Source organism: Gavialis gangeticus, unplaced genomic scaffold (genome assembly GCF_001723915.1).
Source record: "Gavialis gangeticus isolate Ggan-Ray unplaced genomic scaffold, GavGan_comp1, whole genome shotgun sequence".
Taxonomy (NCBI): Eukaryota; Metazoa; Chordata; order Crocodylia; family Gavialidae; genus Gavialis; species Gavialis gangeticus.
The window spans coordinates 13080069-13085511 of NW_017728992.1; positions in this window are offsets into that span (position 1 = coordinate 13080069).

A 5443-nucleotide genomic window follows, 5' to 3' on the forward strand; every position below is an offset into this window, starting at 1 on the left:
GGGGGGGGGGGGGGGGGTGTCACTTCTAGCTGCCCAACCAGCAGATTGGGGCAGAGGGCTGGGACCTGTCCCTCCTCTCCTTTCCAAGTCCCCTGCCCTGAGCAGGGAGCTGGGGCTGGGAACTCCCTGCTTCTGGGGCAGAGGGACATTGTCCCCACCCCAGCAGCAGGCACTCGCCTGGGGGGCATGGAGCAATGTCCCAGCCCCAGCAGCTGTCTCCTGGCCAAGTGTTCCCTGCCAGACTCTGGACTAGCACACAGGAGAAGCCTAGAGCTCCCCCTGTTGGCAGCAGGGGCTCATTGCAGGGCCTCAGGAAATGAACAGTTTGTTGCCATTGGCAGCAAATCTGCTCCTGCTTCCTTACAAGTGTAGATGCCAGCCTGGGATCATGTACTCATGAGCAGTTTACTCATAAGTAAACTGCTCCTGGATCTAATAGACGTGTGGATACACCCAGAAGGACTCTGACATAGCTCAGTGAGGTATCCCATTGTATCTGGCTGAGGTTCTTTCTCCAGCAAAGATCAGTCTCTGATGCTTCACAGGAAATTGAAAAAAAAAATCCAAAGAACATCTGTCCAATTGTAATTTTAGAAAGACATTCCTTCTTCTATCTTCAGGAAATGGGCTGAAGTCCTGAAGTATGCGATTTGATTACAGTAAGCTGTGTTAATGCAGATCTGTGAATCTATGAAGCTTGTTGGCAGGCAAAGCCTGCTCTAATAAGGCAGAAGGGGAGTAACCAGGAAATAATAGATTTGTGGATCTCAAGGACAGAAAGTGGCCACCTAAGTGCTCTCATTTGGTCTGGAAACTCCAAAGAAAAATTATTACTGTTGGCATGAGATGTCCAGCCAGTAGGGAGTGAGAGAGGCACAAAAAACAGATGCTGCTTTGGTGGGAGGAAGCACTGCAAAGGAGATAGGGGGTCACTTTACCCTCCTGTTTCATATCCTTCCCTATCCCCAACCCTGTACCTTCAATGCAGCAAATCTGGCTCTGGCTATGGCTATGGCTATGGCTATGGCAGCAGGGAGGGAAGAGATGCAGCTCTAGTGCAAAGGCAGCAGACAGTGGTTTGCTGCAACTGGGAGTGATATTCCCTTGCTTTTGTCTTGAAAAACGCATAGTTTTTTGGCTGCTCAATATGCATGTTGAAAGCAAAAAAGAGTGATATGATCTTCTACAGCAGCAGCAAACCTCCAGCATCTGCACCTGTCTGCCACCATTACTCTGCCCTTTTCACTGTGGGCAGAACAGTGGAGTCAGAGCTAGTATCAATGCAGGGAAGATGCAGGATGTGGGGGTAAGGGTGCAGGACTGGCCAGTTACACCTCTGTGTCCAGCAAATGCACTAATACAGTTTCTCTTCCTACATGTGTGGACTGATGTTCAGGGGCTGCATCTACACAAGACGCTGAGTGCACAGTTGTTACATAACTACTAAATGACTATTCAGTAACTGGAGTTACTGTGCAGTAGCCCCCCCAAACAGCATTTTGGTGATGATGACTGCACAGTAGCTCATTACTACTGTGCAGTAGCTTGTTACTTCTGCTCAGTAGCATTTCATCATGCTTCATGCTACATGACACTGCTGTGCAGAAGTAATAAGCTACTGCACAGGAGTAACAATCTACTGTGTAATCAGTGTCTTGTGTAGACGTGGCCACTGAGTAGTGTATCTTGTTCTCTAACAAGATATGGTAGTCTGTGGGAGTGTCTACACCAGACACTACATCACTGTAGCAACGCACTATGGCAACATAGCATTGGCAGACAAAAACCATGATGCTGCAGCTACATCACTGCAGCGACATGCTCCCTTGGTATAGCACGTTGCTACAGTGGTGTAGTGGCTAAAAATAACTGTATGCTGCATGGATGGCGCAGTACAGGCTGTTACTGCACCATCATTTAGTACGTCCAAAAGGAAGTGCTAAATGACGGCACGGTAACAACAACACCGTAGGGGTATGTGTAGACATGCCCCTTAACAGCTAGTCACTAATACTGCATCTTAGGTAGAGTTGCAATCCATAAGGAAGCCAGCTCCTGTGATTCTCAGTCATCTGGGACTCTGTTGTACCCAGAACCAGTGTCTTCAAGGAAAAGTATCATTCTCTTTCCCTTTTACCCATATGGGACAAATTATAATCATTAGATTTAACATTCCAGTCATAAGATTCATCCCACCAAATTTCAGTAACACCAAGATGAGCATCCCTAACTCTCTTTGCTCAATAGTTAACTTTATTAGTATTAAACAGACAAGTGTGGTTTTTACATGCCCCATTTGTATTTGGATTAATCATATATATGAGACCAGGGGGTCTAGTTTATATATTTGGCTGATTCTAGCACACTTACCATTTTATCATTCACCCCCTTCTTGGTTAGTTTAAAACTCTCCTGACAGCCCTCAGTAGTCTTTCTCCCAGGAGATTAGTAACCCCCTACCTATGGAGATGGAAGCTGTCAAACCCAGAAATCCCCCTCTACAAAGCCAAAATCATCTTCCACACACACCACTTAGTGGAGGTGAATGTTTCCTTAAGAAACTTTTGCCTTTTTTCCCCCAAAACAGTCTCTTGGGCTGGTCTGATTCTGTCTGGTTTGCTAAGAATGGCGGCTCCCATTGGCTTCCTTTCCTCTAGCTGAATCTTGCAGGTTATTTTCAAAAGTCTTACTCAGAACAAGACAGCAATTCAGTACTTCCTTTTGCAGCCTACACAACCTTTTATCTGTAAATTCAAACACACAAAGTAAGAGTCCATCATCCCCACCATCTGTATAATTGCTCAGTGGTTAAAACATTCACCATTGGTCCAGAACAAGAGAGAATTTTGTGGCATAGTCATTAGGGCACTCACATTTGCATTCATTATACTTACTCATTCATTTAGGTAGTTCTAATATTGCAGAGCTCATCCAACACTTTAGGTTGAGAACACAAGATGCAAGCTATGCCATACTTATTGTAACAGGCTGCACGTGTCATAAAATAGATAATGGCTGGCATTTTCCACACCAGATGTGCAATAATAATAATAATAATCCCCACGTATGAAAGACAGTGAATAATCAAGCAATCACTGTCCACAATTCCTAAAGAAAAGATGTGGCTTGTGCCATGCCTTGGTGGGAACAAATTCATAGGGAGAAGCACATTCCAAAATCAGGGTGTCACAAATCAGGGCGTTTTTGAGGGGAAAGCTCTTCCTCAGGACTCTCCAAGAAGCAGACTTATTTAGTTTTGCTTTCCTAAAGGACCCCTGAAAGTCAACTCTGCTGTTAGTTCTCAAGGGGCAAGCCTCTAGCTTCAAGAGCCTGGCTCTTCTATGTCCTTGACTTCTCCAGTGATCCATAACACCCTCATCTCAGAGAGATCCCCTTTTTTTGGTTAGCTCCTAAGAAGGCAGATTTCTCCTTCAAAGAAGCTGGGGATCAGAGTGTCCTCTTCAAAGAGGATCAATGTCCCAAACAGCACTGCAGACTTCCCAGCTCTGACAAACTGTCTTTATTGTCCCACTCCAGTTCCCTCTGTCCTTCCTCGGACTCCACTCTGTCCTCCCTGGGATTACTTCTGTCTCCCTACTCTGACCTCCCGGTGATTACTCTTTTCACACTGTCATCCCTGGGGCTACTCTTTCTTTTCTCTGCTCTGCCCTCCCTGGAACTACAATTTTTTTCTCTCAGCTCTGTTTTCCTTGGGACTACTTTTTCATTCCTCAGCTCTCTCAGAGCCTCTCTTTTTTTCCTCAGGCAGTCAGTCACCCTTGCCACAAAACACTTATAAAACTATAGTATTAATTTGGGAATTGGCTTGGGGATCATCCAGTCATGAACTTGGGGATCATCCAGTCAAATGAAGCTTAATGTTATGGGGAACCAATCAAGGAGCAATTTCTGTAGTCTACTTCCAGGCCCAGATTTTCATCTTCCCCTGGGGTGAAAAGGGCATCTAGCATACCCTACTTGTGAAAGTATATACAACAACTGTTTACATCAAAGCATGTTCACACTGAGCCTCCCAAGACTGTTTCCTACAAAAAATGCAAGCCCACTCAATCCACTTAGGCTTTTTCATCACATAAGTCTCCCTTGGGCATCTCTGCACTTGTTTCATCTGCTACAGCTCACCCATGAACCATGGTAATCTGTAACAGAAAAGCTAGGAGAGGACAAAAATCACTTTTTTTTTTGCACTGAAGAGAGAACAAAAATCACTGGAAACTGCCCCTGGACTTCAAGAGAGGTAACAGCTAGCTGAATGGTATTCCCTTCTGAAAACATGTAGTGTATGAACTATCAGAATACCAACCAGAGAGTTTTCTTCTAGTTTCAAGTTAGAGGAATTAAAGATGGGTCTGTGACAGTTAAATAATATCCATCTCTGCAACAACGTTCCAAATACAAGATGAAAGTGTGATTCATGGGGATGGGATTAGAACAAGCAGCAATAAGCATGTCTGTGAAGCTTAGTGGTTAGGATACTTGACCAGAAAGGGGAATTCTGAATCCTGTTCCCAGAATTATTTGTTTTCTTTCCTATTCAATAACTATTTAATGGAAATATACAAAGAGTCCTAAAAGCAGGCACAAGAACTTAAGACTCCTTTCCAAGTGACTGTCATAGCCACTAGGACAAACAGTCATGTTGCTATTTTCTTGTTCTCCTTTCCATCCCCATAAGCACTGCATTCTTGGCTACATATGATCCAGCTTCAATCAGTTGTACAACCTGGCATTTAGGACACTTTCCTGGAAGGTAGAGATGAGGTTTGAATCCCCTCCTGACACAGAAGCAATCGAATCCACGGTCCTCACTTCCTGGGCAAGTGCTCCAACCTTGAGTCTCGAACCCAGGCCCGAGAACCTATGTCCTGAGCCAGAATTCAAGATGTGGCGGCAGCTAAGGCTGACAGCCAGTGGTCAAGCCAGAGTTCAGATGCTGATGACACAATCAGGAGCAAAATTAAGGGGCTACAGTCAGGAAGCCACAAGTCAGGGCTGGGAGCTGAGAGGCACATCAGAATCAGGAGCCACAAACCAGAATGGTCAGGAGAGTCATAGACAAGAGAAAATGAGGGGTCAGAAGTTGGACACGGGTATTGGGAGCAGGGTCATGGCAAGACGCTGGGATCAGTGCAGTCTGCAGTCTCACCAGGAGACCAGGGTTTCATTCTCTGCCCTGGTAGTTGTAAGCCTATGTTTGGAAAGGGGTTGGCTTCCTGCCATTGCAGTAGCCAATGTCTTGTTGCTAGAGGATTTACTTATCCCCCAGCTGGAGTGCTGACTTATCACACTGCTGAGCTACAATTGCATTCTCTGAGGAGGTGTGCATTAGGTATAGTCTGAGCATCTCTGCCTGATCAGACATGTCAGAGCATTTTCCTGACATTTATGTTAGTTTCTGGATGTTGGTGGAACTTAGACTGGA